General features: G+C 45.4%; 1 protein-coding gene across 3 annotated transcripts in view; it reads right to left on the reverse strand.

The window, feature by feature from the left end:
- Positions 1 to 5,282, reverse strand: part of rhbdf1b (rhomboid 5 homolog 1b (Drosophila)) — a 42,199-nt gene extending 36,917 nt beyond the window's left edge. Inside the window, exon 1 of one of the 3 annotated variants that reach the window (XM_042083524.1) lies at positions 4,650 to 5,282. The gene's annotated coding sequence lies outside the window, so the exon portion shown is untranslated. The remainder of the gene's footprint in view (positions 1 to 4,649) is intronic. The other 2 variants (XM_042083525.1, XM_042083526.1) reach the window with 2 other exon arrangements.
- Positions 5,283 to 15,935: the final 10,653 nt, after the last annotated feature.

Genomic DNA, 15,935 nt, shown 5'->3' on the forward strand with positions numbered 1-15,935 from the left:
TCTGAGTGACAGTCTGTGTGTGTGTGTGTGTGTGTGTGTGTGTGTGTGTGTGTGTGTGTGTGTGAGTGTGAGTGTGTGTGTGTGTAAATGTGTAAGTGTGTCCATGTTTGTCCTACCAGTGCTCTGCCAGGGGTTGGGATACCATACTGCCAGCCTTGAAATAACCCCCGCCTGGCTAATATCATAGCTGATTTAGAGTGCAGCTAAAACATGTCACAGCCTGTTGAGCCACCAGTCAAATGCTGGACCAGGGGAGAGGTCCAAAAGAGGGGGGGGGGGGGGGGGGGGGGGGGGGGGTACTTACAAACAGAGTGCAGAAAGGGTGTGTATGTGCATGTGTGTGTGCATGTGTGTGTGTGAAATATCTAACTCAGCATTAATTTCTGTATTAATTTCTGGAATGCATCACTGTTCAATCTCAACAGACTGAACATCTCATCTTTTACACCCAACTTATGCTCAGGCGCAAATCTTCCACAGAAATTACGCCAGTTTGAATTCCAAGGCACTGACTTGACACATTCCAAATGTTCACGCAGCAGTGTTTTTTATGTTGAACTTAATTGTGTTTTTTCCTTTCTAAAAGAATAAAAAAGGACGAACTGGTGATGATTTATGGCGTAGTGAGAAGTGGCTAATTGGTTTCAGACATACGTGTAGATGGAGTATTGAAAAAAGAATGAAACAGATAATACAGAACAGAAGACGGAAGCATAAAGGGCAAATCCCCAAACTCACAACCGTTATCACTTTTAGATGACAGTGAGTCACACCACTCAGCTCCCTCGTAATCCAAACAACCCAGATAAACAGAGTGCAGGTGATAAAGAACCACAGTGGGACCGCAAGACTCAATCCAGCGGAATTCCAAAGAGGACGCCTCTGATGCAGGATTGTTGCAGCTCCGCACATTTGTCGCTCTTGTCTCTGGGATAAGCCTCAACAAGTTTGTTCGGCTTTTAACACAATGCGCGAATAACACCTTCATTTCATTTTGCCCAGACTCTCCAAACTACACCCCCCCCCCCCCCACACACACACACACACACACATGCAATACTGTCTTCTACTTTTCTGTTTCTTTAGTTTCCAGTGCTCAACCCTAAGCCTGATTTAGAGGAACCCAAATAGCTCAGGCTCAGTTTTGAACCATGATAGGATGTGAATGACTGCTTGAATGAACCCACAGAGCCACATACGCAGATGACGCAGCAGCACACAGCATAGGGCATAACCCTGAGACGCACAGCTCTGATGAATAATTCAGAGATGTGGTGTCAGTTCAGCAAAAGCTCTGACAGAATGACAGCAACGGGAAATATATTTTGTGGAACATGGCAGTTCTTGGCCTCAGCTGACACGTAACCCTGAAGAGTCAGTGTGTGTGTGTGTGTGTTTGCGTGTGTTTGCGTGTGTGTGCACACATACATGTATATGAGTATTAGGGCTGAACAATTTGGGTGAAAATTGTGATTTTTCTGGCAGATATTGCAATTGCGTTTTGATTTGAAAAATGCTACATCATTTTTGAAAGTTAGGCTTTAGTTGAATATTCCAAATATTACAAAAGATGGGCCATGTCTGATTGGTGAGCAATGCCTAGTACATGAGTAGTATGGCAATCTAGAATCCAGATTGGTGAGCATCACTGTCTGTCAAGGTTAACCACTGGGACATTGGAGTTGCAAGCTGTGTGATAAATTGCAGCCTTCGTGATTAGCTAATTGCATGAGTTAAAATTGCGATTTTGATTAAAAATAGATTAATTTTTCAGCCCTAATGAGTGTGTGTGTGTGTGTGTGTGGGGGGGGGTGTGTGTGTATGTATGTATGTGTGAGCATGTGCAATTGTGCATGTATGTGTATGTGCGTGTGAATGTGAGTGAGTGCATGGGCGGCAGACTGGGGGCAAAACCAGTACTGATTGCTAGGGTCCCAAGGGGAGGGAGGGCCCTTGAAGTCTGGAATATATTTTATTATATTTATTATGGGCGCGTCAAATGAAAAGTAGTTTGTTGGTGTGCACATCCAAGGCTGGTGCTGGACAAAAAGTGCTAGGCTATCAAAAGGAAAAGAGGGTGGAATGTCCGCACACTTGTTCTCATCAGGAATTTTTATTGACTTTCACCAGTGTGTTATTCACCAATTTATTATGGGTGCCTATCAGGACTGCCTATGTATAGGGCTAAGGATCTTGTGCTTACACCCCTGAGTGAGTGTGAGTGTGTGTGTATGTGTGAGGATGTGCATACATGTGTTTGTACTGTATGTGCGTGTGAGTGTGAGTGTGTGAGCGAGCACGTGCATGTATTTGTGTGTGTGTGTGTGTGTGAGTGAGTGTGAGTGTGTGTTTGCGTGCCAAGGGTGTGCCAAGTGCCGTGCAAGGCTTGCGAGGCGTGTGTTTGTCATTGTGTGTGCACACTAGTGTGAGTGTGTATGTCATCATGGAACATTCAGAGAAGGCTGACAGACGCCAGAAGGATGAGGCATAACCCCACACTTCTTCCAGGAGCATGATCTTTTATATGCAGGGCCAGGTGTTATCAAATTTAGCAGGCATCCTTTAATGTGAAAAATAGCATGTAGGACAATATATGAACCAGACTTGTAAATACGAAAGTGGTCTGGGCACACACCACTACTGTACATATGCAAACCTGATTAGACTAAACAGACAAAAAACACAACACAAAACAGACAAAATGCAGACAAATGATCTAACCTCTTTAACATGCATACAGTAACATTTATTCCAAAAAACACAGACAAGCACACAGAGAGAGAGAGAGAGAGAGAGAAACAGAGAGAAAGAGAAAGAGAGAGAGAGAGACAGAGAGAAAGAGATTTATAGCTGATGGTATAGATTAGAATATAAGGTGCCCTTTGTTTAAAACACAAACAAACTGTGTTACATGATCCACTGCGTTCCTGATCCACTATGTTTTTCCTAAAGACTCTCCACCAGGATGTGACATATCAGAGACCCCTGAGCTCCCATCGGATTCCATCCTTAAGTTCCTGTCAGTGTCGTCCACACAGGAACTGATTCACTCCTCTCCACACAGATTGAGTGACTCGAGTGACTCAAGCCTGACCCACGTTCCCATCTCCCCACCACCAACCTCCACCAGATGCCGTTCTGAATCCACAGCTACAGATCACACAGTCTTATTTTCACTCTGCTGGATCTGGATCTCTGCTTTACTCAACTCAACTCAACTCACCAACCGCCACAACACTGTCCGTTCCTGCTACACTGATGCTGCTGCTACTCCAGATACACTGATTTTCACAATATGACTTTAAGGTTGCTAGTGTTGTTTTGTTTTTTTTATGGCATGTCTTCATGCATTTTGTTTTGTATGTGTACTTTATACTGTGACCCTGTCACATGACATGTAATTTTGCCCCAAAGTGTTTGTGGCTGAGAAGACAATTAAGAGAACTTGAGATTGAGAATGAATTAGCCTTCCAGACAGAGTTAGAGTGATTACATTATATATGTGCCCAATAAGGCCACATCACCGAGTAAAAGAGGTCCAGTTACCTTGAGCTTACAATTTCATGTAATTGACACACTGGCATGCGTAAAGAATCTTAAAAAGTTCAGTTATTGGACTATTCAGTTCAGTTATCGGCTAGTAGGCCTACACAGTATAATAGTGTAGTAACATGGAGCTTAAGTGCCACTGTATCTAGACTGACTGACCTAGACCCAAACAATGAGGTCATCAAGATGACCAGAGGTCGCACCACTGACACTTAGCATTATGGAAACTAACTTGGTAATTTGGTACCAAACTACAACAGGAATTATATTTCAACTGAGATGCGCAGACAGTCGGTGCAGTGATTTATTTGGCCTATACCTTCTTCTCCATAGTGTTGTCAATATCCCCTCAACAATTTTTGTTTTAATAAACAATGTTTTGTTTATTCATTACTAGTTAAAATTAAAACGTAAACCGTATTCCTGTTGTAAACATACACAACATTATTTTCTGTCACCCACACGCCACTCCAACTCCATTATGTACCACTCCGTTTTTACTGACCGGTTAATGCAACACTTAGTTATTTGAATGCATTTGGGCGCATGGCATTGGGCTATAAATGGGACCATTTCATTAATGAATGAGCACATTATCCACATTTTACAACACGATGTGTAATATCGCTGTATGAAGGGGGGATTGTGTCACCACCACTAGACTAGGCTACTCGTACAATTTCATAAAGAAGCGGTTGTTCTTTAACGGGAAAGCCCCTTTCGTTTACAATATGAAGATTGCCCACTCCTATTATCAATAATGAAGAGAATGCAGCGCGAGTTCCTTTACCACGGCAACATACCTACATCTGTGGTAATCACGAGATAGCCTATGGCTGGCATTCTAAGTATGAAATTCATACATTTTCTGAAAACATATCTGACATATCTCATTTAGTGGTCGCATCAGGATGAGCCGCGCCAACATTGCTGCTACCATAGTGATGGGAATAAAAAAATGTGATAAATGACAGTGACTTAAATGTTTGTGTGTTTAGAGCGGGTCCGTTAGTTCCATGTAAAGATTTCGCATATTTCTGAAATCGGATATCAAAATGTAACATTTGTGAACGTGAACTGTAGTCTGTGGGCAACCTTACCTTACTAAGGAATTTCAGGACTGCAGCCACAGGCTCCGCGCATCAACCGGTAGATATGAATAGACTGTCTTTCCTTCAGATGACACAGTGTCAGTTATGTCATTTCATATCTCTACCACGGAGCTGAAAGATAACGGCTGGAAGTTATGCATAAAATATCCTTGCTATATCCGCCTTTCCAAAACTGTTCGCTGCCGCTTGTAACCTCGTTTCTTCTGTGCGCTCAATCGCGAGCTGAAATAGCAGGCTCAGTAGATAGGATATCCTTTCTCTTCGCGACCGGTAGGCTGTATTCCCACATAGTAGCCCCGAACAGGGCGGCGAGTTTCAGTCGGTCTGTAGTTCAGTTTCACCGTCTAAATACGACTATGCGCGAGAATGGCAACGTGTGGGAGGCAACGTCGAAGTGGCAGTCAGACGCCACAGGCCAATCGGCAGCTCTCATAGGCGTCGGCTGGCAAGCTCTCATTCATATCCTCGTTCCAAATTCGAGAGCTGTTGGGCATGTTAACCTCTGGAAACAGTTGACTCAACAACTGGTCATGGCAAGATGTTTGTGAGTTTCATGTGGACGCATCAAATTCACGGAAATAAGTCATTCAGTCAATAACTCTTAGTAATGTGTAGAGAGGCACTTCTATGTCTAAAAAGGCACTATGCATGGTACCCTATCATAAGGTGAGTTTGAGCCACATCAGTTCATGCTCAAAAGAGATTCTCTCGTTTGATGTTACAGCTACCACTTTAGGTTTCCTCAGGTAGCCAATGGAAAGCCTTCATCCCATCTACAAATGTTCCCTCTGCCTCCAGCTGCCTCTGATCATCTCAGATCAATCAAGCACCATTTAGGCTCCTGCACACCTGAAAAGATGTCCTGATGATTTTACATTCAAAAAACAAACTATATATATGGTGCACCATCATACTGGTCCACGGTGTCAAGTCACACAAGATAAAATAATCTCCTCATACTAGATGCAGTTGAATGTGATGGAGGGCGCCAGCCTCTGTTACATACATAGTCACAGCGGCTTCCATTTTTCCCTCATCATGTTTATTTATGGGGCATATCGTGTGCACAGACTGGATTAAGTAACCAACGGACACGTTCTGTTCGCACTGAGGTCCAAACAGATGGCAGGTCTTAGCGTGTCATACAGGAAGTGTTAAAGTTAAAGCCAGCAGCGGCAATTTGTGACTCAGGTGTCCATTACGTGGTAGCTCATAGAATGGTGCCTTAATACACCTCAGGAGTGTATGAATAACCATCGAAGGGCCCATGGAAAAAATCAGCTGGGTCCGTGTTGCACGGTAACCTTGGCAACTGTAATGGCATTTGTGGCCAGGGGACAATGAAGTGAGTGAGGGGGGACCATGGCATAAATCTCTGGTTACAGGAAGAAAGGGACGTTTGTCCGCCAAGAAGTCACTCAGCACGGACCCTGAATGGGGCGACACTGTGAATGCGACACACAAAGACACAAACAGGAAGGGCCGAGGAACGACGACGGTCAGCACCCAACAGAGCCCAGCCCCAAAAACTGCCCGTGTGTGGACATGTAGCCACCTCAAGATTTGATGAGAAGCTGTATTTTATATTGCTGCGCTGTGGACATGACCTATACTCAAATAACTCAAATAAAGAAGGGGCATTCATCAAGGAGAAGACCTTTTGATTTGCAATGCAAAACAGGACACCGTTATGTGGTTCCTTTAAAAAAAAAATCTATGTGTGTGCGTGTGTGTGTGTGTGTGTGCACGCGCAAGAGGATGAAGGGACGGGGATCTGCCCGAGGATGTGTCCCATTCTCCTTCCTGTAAATCAGAAGCATTCCTCTTGCAGGACGCGCAAACTTCCGGCAGGGATTTTCCATCACCAAACCCAGAACCCTTTTTCAGGAGGTGCCAAGGGAAGGCCAACCTCTCCACGACTTAGTCTTCAAAGCAGGATGATCTTTTTAGGAACTACTTTTGAATCACACTCCTCATTTTCTAATTACATAATTATGCATGTTGTTACAAGTTGTATCTGAAAATGAGGCCTGATAACACATGGAAGAAAAACCTCCGATTTTACACAGAGCTCTGTTCCTCTTAGATTAATGTAAGCTTTCTGATCTGTTCATATCTACAAAAAATGCAATGGAAGTGTTTCCATATAGACTACCCAGAGAAGTTCATAATGTACATTTTTCCAGTCTGTTGATTAGCTTGGTCATTTTCACCCATGAAGCTGTTATCATGAAAACAGTGTTTATGGCCTCAATCAGTTCCACTAGTTTTCAAAGGCAGGGTCAGTGGTATCGTATTGTTACTCCATGCCCTGTCCATGCAGTGGTATTGTATAGTTACTCCATGCATTTCCCAAAACCATAGCTGCTATGTTAGGAACTTTGTTGGTTGCAATGCAATTTCCCATTGCAAACCAACTAAGTTGCTAACCGGTTAGCAACTGGTTTTGGGAAACGTGCCCCAGGCTGAGAAGACTGGAGAGCTTTGATGGCAAACACCAACATGAATGAGTGGTCATAGCAAATCCTTCAGTGAAAGGAGAAATGCATTTATTCTGTAAAGTGCCTGGTTATGTGATTGAAAATAGAACAGCTATGATGCAGACAGGAAGATGTTGTGCTATCACTTAATTGAAGGTCATGTTTATGTTGAGTTGACATTTAAAGCTAAGCCGCAACTATGGATTGCAGAAAGTCTGAGGAGAAAAGCACCATAGAGAGAGAGAGAGATAGGCAGAGAGAGAGAAAGAGAGAGGCAGAGAGAGAAAGGCAGAGAGAGAGACAGAGAGAGGCAGAAAGAGAGAGAGGCAGAGAGAGAGAGAGAGAGAGAGGGTGGGATGTAGGATGCCAGTGGCTCCACAGCCATGTGGAAGCCATTAAGAGTGTGACCTGAGTTTAACCCTCTGTTATCCTGACTCTCCTCTTTCAGCCTCACCAAGTGGCCCACAGGATATGCTGCACGTCTCATGCATACATTTACATATCATATTCATACTCTACGTTTGCTCTTCTTCACACAGACAGCTGATTAGCTCCACATCATTGTCATGTGTGTGTGTTATAGTCCTATGACTGTGGATGTGCAGTTCAACATCATAGCTGTGCAAAGCTGTGTGACTTAACCCTTAAAGGTGTAGGTTTTTGAACGTTCTAAGTTCCGCAACAATTGAAGGTTCTAAAATTCTATGTTGAATTCAATGAACCCATTCTTTAGAATGTTAATTTCCCAACATTCCCGTCACACCGGTGTGACGGTACTCCTTTAAGGGTTAAGATGATTTGGCTGTGAACATAAAATGTATGGGATTTGTGGTTCACAAAAAACAACACAAAGAACAGCAAGTTCAACAAGTGTGGGTGTTAAGCAGAGGCTTGAAAGCCTTAAAGAGAATGTCATACACCACAGGTGTCTCTATTCCAAGAGGGAGCTCATTCATATAAAGGAATAAATGAGCCGTTTTTCTGATAGGATCATTTTTTCAAAGCATAACAAGTTACATTGATTAATACATCAACCTCCCCATGCAACTACACACGCTTGTGGAAGGAAGTGATTGTTTTTTCTCTCCTCCGGACAATGCCTGTTTTTCTAGTTTCGATAAAATCAGTCTCCCTCCATGCTGAAAGGGATGTGGGGAGTCAGGAACAATACCTGGAACAGCAGCGTGTTAGGAGAGAAGGATGATGGCATTTCTCTTGCACTGAACAACCTACTACGCTCTTCAGAACGTCATCCAACAAAGTTGTTTACTTGGAAGCCGTCCCTAAAAATAGCACGTCCCGATGATTGTAATGAAATATCTTTTGCAGATAGCACTCTAGATAGCCCTCCAGTGCAAAACTGAAAACACTAACCGCACATCTAGCGCAGAAGAGTAAACTGTAAACAACATATTGCCAAGCAAAGAACACCTGGCTACAGTTTATTGCACTCCAACAACAACAAAAAAAAAGCATTCTGTGTTTCATGATCACTTTCAGGCCAACTCTGCTCTGTATTACCTCCATGTCATTGCATTACCATCTTCAAAACACCATGAAATGCTGTATTGAAATAGAGCCCCCAGTGGCTCCTCTGACATCAGAGCAGAGTGGGGGTGACTGCACAGTAATTAATAGCCATGTAAGAGTGCAGGGATTACTGGGCCCCTGGGTCGCGTGTGTGCATACATGAGTTGGCCCTGTTTACTGACTCAGAGCCGGCTGTCAGCTGGCTGAAACACGACGGCGCCCCAGGGACAGGTCTGACTAAGGAAGGCAGAGAGGAAGGAGTGTGTGTGCGTGTAGGGGGTAGGTGATTAAGAACAGGGTCTGGTGTGTACAAGCATGCAGCAGGTCCTGGTTAGGGAGACTGTTAATCAGTGACCAGTTAGTCTGAGAACTGGCTGCCGCAGGCGTGAGGGATGTTTAAACGGCGCACGGTCGTTGAGAGGGGAGACAGAGGCAAATGACCATCTGGTGAAGGTGTGTAGCGGGCCTGCTTCATTTCTGAGGTTTGGGTGGTGTGTTGCTGTGACGTCTGAGATTCTGAGCAATACATATTGTGAGGTATCTGAAGTCTGTATGTCAAAAGAGGATTTCACATTTGGTGAAAGTATTCGGTGGTGAACCATAAACTTTTACCAACCTGTGTTTTATGTTCCTCATGAGCCACTGGTCTGACTTGCCATATGTGACAGTGTGCAGTGTAGACAAATCTGGGCAAAGCCAACAGGGAAAGAGAGAAGGACAAGCAGAGATGGAGGAGGTGGGAGGAAGAAGAGTTTGTGTGTGTGTGTGTGTGTGTGTGTGTGTGTGTGTGTGCGCGCGTGTGTGTGTGTGTGCGTGTGTGTGTGTGTGTGTGTGTGTGTGTGTGTGTGTGTGTGCGCGTGTGTGTGTGTGTGTGTGTGTGTGTGTGTGTGTGTGTGTGTGTGTGTGCGCGTGTGTGTGTGTGTATGTGTATATGTGTGTGTGTGTGTGTGTGTGTGTGTGTGTGTGTGGAGGGGAGGGGGTTGGGGGTGTTACTGGTGAAGACTGAACTCTCCACCCTCCTGTCAGAAAGGGTTCCTGTGGACGGCTGAGATGCAGAGCAGTGGCGCTGGTGCCAGCACTCACACTGAGACAACAGGCCTCTAATCCCTCATCCACCCCTCCTTCTGTCCTCCTCTCTCTCTCTTTCACTCTCTCACTCCATCCCTCTCTCCTTCCCTCTACCTTTCTTCCAATCCCCCCACCCCCTAACCAGCTTGAAGATATACAGATCCACCCAGGCTTCCTGTTGCCTGCCACAGACGCAGTTTCCTTGAGTGATGGTGCTGAAGTCATGGTGCTTTTAATGTCCTCTTGTTCAAGCAAACAATACAAAACCCCTAGAGCAGCCCTGCCTTCGAATAGTGACTGCAATATATCCTGTTGGTATCAGGCACTAGTTAAATATAGTACTGTCTATGTGTATGCGGTCATTTATAGCTTGTTGGTCCCACATTAAATCATTTGTGGGTCAAATGCAACGGAGAGAGTTTGCCTACAGGGCCAGACACAGGAGCTTTTTAAAGAGCGTACTGACCAGTTTGCCGACTTTCCCATGAGCCTCTGGGGACCCGTGGAGAGAGGATAGACTACAGGTGTGAAATCAGGACAGGAAGTGTTTATCTGGAAGCACCACAGGGCCATAGACCCCAGGGGCAGCGAAGGTCAGGCTGAGAGGCCTCTCAGAAGCTACTGTTGATGGCTCTCTCTCTCTCTTTTCTCTATCTCTCACTCTCTCTCCCCCCCTCCCCCTCTCTCTACTCTCCCTGAGGGAAAAGACTGAAACCAACAGAGCCAGAGTGGCTAATATCAACGAGTTCCTCCCTCCTGCTGCCTCCTGTTTCCCTTATCTAACCCTCTTTTTCTGTCTATCTCTTCCTGTAGGAGAGAGAGGCTGTTGAAAAACCGGAGCCAACGGCAGCTCATATCAATGAATCCCAATAGTGTCGAGCTGACTCCAGAGAGATGGCTGTGTGTAGCTCCCTCTCGCACAAACAGAAACACAAGATCAGAGGAAGTTCTGCTTTTTGACATCAAAGCACTTGCACTGCTCCTATGGACCCGAGCCTACAATGGCAGACAATAGCTCAATTACCAGAACGATGTAATTGTGTGTGTGAAGGCTCCATCGAGAGAACATGTCCTCAGACAATGTGCCCTCCATGCGTGACTTGCTCTCAATTCATCTAATGACATTGTTGGTCAACAGAGTTCCTTCGAGACCTATACATGTGGAATAGATCTTCTTCGACCTTTGACCCCAATCGACTCGAGACATTTGACCCTTGCTGCTCTCTTGAAAGGGTGAGTGATGGGAGTATTGCGTCCTTGAGGTCATGTCCTATTGAGAATGCCAACGAAGCACGATCTGAGAGCGAGGTCTATTCTTCCCACTCAGGTAGAGGCATTATGGGCTGACAGACAGATGGATGGTCCTATCAGTGGATTGTGGGTTGCCTTTACATTCTCATATTGAGCGTGACACAATAAGCTACATCAAAGACAAGAGGCCTGTCTGGAAAAAAGAGTCACAACTGCTTATGTTTTCAACTCCTGAACTAAAACAAGATGAGTTTGCCCTGTAATACAATACAGTAAAAATCTCTGTAGTTACGATGCAAACTGCCCCAGGAAGAAACCTAAAACACATGACCGCTAAAATCTATGCAGAACTGTAAAACATGAAGTTGGACCTGATTACAATCACCTGGCTTATTAGGTTTCAAGCTTCAAGCCCCAAAATGCACCTCCGTGATGTTTTGGGAAAACATGATATGATAATGTTTCAGTCCAAACTCCCAACCCACATTCACTGCATTCCAAACGTGTTTCTGTTGGTGAAAAGATCATGTTTGTAAAGTCGAGAGGACTGCTTGGTAATTGCAGAGAAGTTCCTGAGTTGGAGAGAGCCAAGCAGATCTTACCAAACAGTGACGAAGCAAGTGCTTAGGGGCTTAGGAAAACCCCATCCAGGGAGATGAAATATGGAACAGACTGTAACAATCGCCGACCTGCTCTGAGTTATGGGCAGTGGAGTGAGATGTGTAAACCGAGGCTTGGTGGAAAGAGCAGGCTTAGCATCAGTGTCCCATGGAGGTTCATCTGTGACCTGTTTGTCAGGCTTGGGGGAAAGAGCAGGCTTAGCATCAGTGCCCCATGGAGGTTCATCTGTGACCTGTTCGTCTGGCTTGGGGGAAAGAGCAGGCTTAGCATCAGTGTCCCATGGAGGTTCATCTGTGACCTGTTCGTCTGGCTTGATGTACAACCAGAAAGAAACATCAGAAAAGACAATTCTACTGCTGATAAATTATGTCCATGTTAGATGCTGTGAATGTTCCTGGAGTGTCATAGTTACTGCGTAGTATAGTAAGTTTATCTTAGCATGACAATTCATTGCATGCATTTTCACTACAATTTTCATGCATATTTGAGAAGCATTTACATGCACTTTTACAACTAAATATTTTAGATAAAAATAAAACAAAACTTCCCATTTTTGAAGTGCTCTAGATAGAGCATGGCTGTGATGATTTTGGCACAAGTCCCAAGCGGACACATTTGAAGATGCAACTGTTGTCTTGTCTGAAGTTATTTCCACTAGGGACAAAAGAAAACATTTTCTTAGTGTGAAACTTAACTTAGATCCAAACATCAGCTACACCACAGGGACATAAACAAGAACTGATTTTCCATACACAAAAATAATTCCATTAAGACCTTAAGAAATATATTTAACAGCACATACTCATGGAGCACAGTGGTGGAACAATATTATCCAAGATATTTAAACGTTATGGCCCCCGTGTGAGCATGGTGAAGGTCTTCCACTGACATTACAGTATAATTAGCTTCAGCTGGACTCTCTCGGCCTGTGTGTGGGAGGGGGATTTATAAGTGAGTATGACCAAAGATGTGACCTGTCTGTCATCCCATGCTCTTGCGCCTGAACGCTGGATACACTTGTGGACCCTCATGGACAGTTCTAATGGCTCTGGCTCTCTTCTCTCTGGCCTCTAACCCACCAACACCACCTGGCTATGCTAAGACGGGCCCGTGAGCGTGTTCCCTGCTATTACAGTTTCCAGAAGCGTCATATCAAACTTCAAAGCAGCCAAGCGACCCAAGGAGCAAAGTGGCTTTTCATGGGGGCCATTAAAAGGTAGCATGTACCACAAGTCTAGGAGCGAGAATGACTTATATAACCCAAAAGCATTCCAGAAGGGTGAAGCAGTTGTAGGCTTACATACATTTGGGTACAAATGTACATTTAGGTACATTTGATATGAGAATGGGTTATGGACAGAAAGTGTATCAAAATGGAATAGAATATCTGTTAGCAGAGTAGGCTACAAACACAGTAATTAAGCCCATCACATGGTTCTAATATTAATATAAAACCAATCATTTTGTATTCTGGTCTGTTTGCTGCCACTGTCTCAACACCCAATGGCATGTCAGCAGGGACATACTGAAAAACAAATTCATAAGAGGGAGAACATATGTCTCATCCAACATTTGGCCAAAGTGTTAGGCTGGCACAAACACCACGCCTCTGCATAATGAAACACTGAACGCTCTTCTATATTTACATATATCCATTTTCTATGCCACCCTAAAAGACACGGGCATAATGCCCCTGACGCCCAGTGGGATCAGTGTCTGCTTCTCACCTTGTGCCCGCCGCATGCCTTGTCCTTCTCTCCCTGTTCCCGCGTGGTGAGCAGCCAAGTCGGAGTGGGCGCTGTGTGTGGGCTGGCATGGTGCGGGCGTCGGTGTGCCAGTAGCTAGATGCCCATGGATACCATGCAGAGAGTGGGCATCTGACCGGATAATCACTTACTGTCCAGACTGTTATGCAAGTTAGCAGTTTTTAGATCTGGCCAGGCTGTGCAAGCCTTATCCAGTCCAATTTACAACAAGCCCTCGCATGATAAGGCACTAAAAACTAGTGAAACGCTTTGAGAAATGTCGATCCTAAATGATAGTAGGGTGTGTGTCCAAACTTGGAGAGGTTTTATTTAGCTCAGTAAGGTTTTAGCAGTAATTGCGAAATCCTCAAACAAGCTGCACCACAACCATATCCGTCTTTCTTCTTAGGATATGCATGTGGTGTGGTGTTAATTGTACTGGAGGTTGTTTTACTCCAAACCAGGTTAACTTACTAACTAGAAACGTTCTAATCTGCAAACCTTTACTGTCGGTTGACAGAGGATATCATGCAGACATGTTTTTTATTTACAGAAACCCTCCGAAACCCCAGTAATTGAGATGAGTCGCCAGTGTTGTATATTTCCCTTAGTGGAGGAAAACCAAAATCCTACAAACACAAAACACACAGGGCGAGGCCTCAGCCATATACAACTCGGTTCCCACAGCCCCTGTCCAAACAACATTAAAGTTTCAACGGGATGTTCTGAAAACCACTGACCAACACATGTTACAGGCAGTTGTCTGTGCCAAGGCCGGGTCCAGCTAGGGTCAGGAGTAAATCCCCCATCAAGTGGTTACATTAGAAATGAGAGGAAGTCAGATGGATAAATCTGCCTCAGCAGGTCAACATGTTCTGCTCTCACTCCCCTTCCAAGAGCACACAGGGCACATTGCTGGCTAGCCGATGATTTAAACATGCACTCCCTGTACCACACTCCCTCTCTTTCCCATACTCACTCTCTCTCACTCTCTCATCATCTCTCTTTCTTATTCCCTCGGTGACTCCTCTTTTTTTGCTCTCTACCTCCCTTCTTCCTTCCCTCCTTTAGACCTCTCTCTCCCTCTATCCCTCTCCTCAAACTCATCAGGCAGCTTGCCAGTGCCTGTTGCATTTCTCTCTCTCCTTCTCTCACCCTCTTTCTCTCACGCTCTCTCTCTCTCTCACTCTCTCTCTCTCTCTCTCACCCTCTCTCTCTCTCTCTCTCTCTCTCTCTCTTTCTCTCTCTCTCTTTCCTTCTCTCTTACTGACCGTGACCACTTCAAAGGCCCACTGCCTTCTCCCCGCAGACCTCAGTGTAGGAAGCCGTTTTGGCAGAGCTTCAGAGGAGCCAGGTCGGCCGGAGAGTGGTGGGGGGGAGGGGGTGTGGGGCCGTGGGGGGGGCCGTGGAGCTCCACGCTGTCTTTCTCTCTCCCCCCATCAGCCCCCGCACTGTGATGGGGCCCTGGGGTCGCCAATAGAGGGGCAAGAGCATGTGTGTGTGCTGCCCCTGATGACATGACCATACTGCAGACACCAGCAGCAGGAGCAGGAGCAGAGCGGCCCCGTGGTGTGGGTCTGCAGCAGACCTACAGAATAGCACAAAAAAAAAACACACACACAAAAGATGAAGAGGAAGAGAAAGGTGATTGACAGTCAGTGAAAAATATGATCTCTCCATCTTACCCTCTCACATACTGTAGTTAAGCTTCCTTTTCATGCAAGACTTAGCTTGTCTCTTACAGGGCTAAACTGAAAACCCACCTGCCACACACACAGAGAAAGGGAGGGAGGGGAAAGACACGCACACACACAGAGAAGCACACTCTCACACACACACACACACACACACACACAACACACACACACACACACACACACACACACACACACACAGAGAAGCACACTCTCTCACACACACACACACACACACACACACACACACACACACACACACACACACACACACACAGAGAAGCACACTCTCTCTCTCACACACACACACACACACACACACACACACACACAGAGAGAAGCACACTCTCACACACACACACACACACACACACACACACACAAACAACAACCTCTAAAAACCCTCTGGCCCAACAGCATTACAAAGTCAGAACGGGCAGGAAAAAGCTTCCCATGGGTGATGATGATGATGATGATGGAGGGCACAGCCAAGTCCACCCGCCGCAGTGCCATAAACCATCAGAAACGAGAGCCGTCTCCATGCCCCCTGGGCCCTGCAGGGAGAGGGGGAGGGGGACGTCGCCAACGTTATTATTGAAATCGCAGAGCAGAGCGTAAATCTGCTGTTTGTCTGTCCACCGTCCACCACTCTGACTCAACACTCAGACAAGCCAGCGATCATCCTGCATCTTTATCTGTGCCTGCGTCAGGAAAAGGCAGGAGAACACTGCACTCTCCTCTCTCCCCTTGATCCTGTACGTGAAATGAAATATATCTGCAGATAGAGAGATTTATTGGCGCAGTGTGTGAAGAACACTGGTGACCCAAAACAAGAAATGATAAAGATGTCACATGTCAGCTTTCAGATTGCAAAGGGGGATGCAC

This window comes from Alosa sapidissima, chromosome 24 (genome assembly GCF_018492685.1).
Source record: "Alosa sapidissima isolate fAloSap1 chromosome 24, fAloSap1.pri, whole genome shotgun sequence".
Classification (NCBI taxonomy): domain Eukaryota; kingdom Metazoa; phylum Chordata; class Actinopteri; order Clupeiformes; family Clupeidae; genus Alosa; species Alosa sapidissima.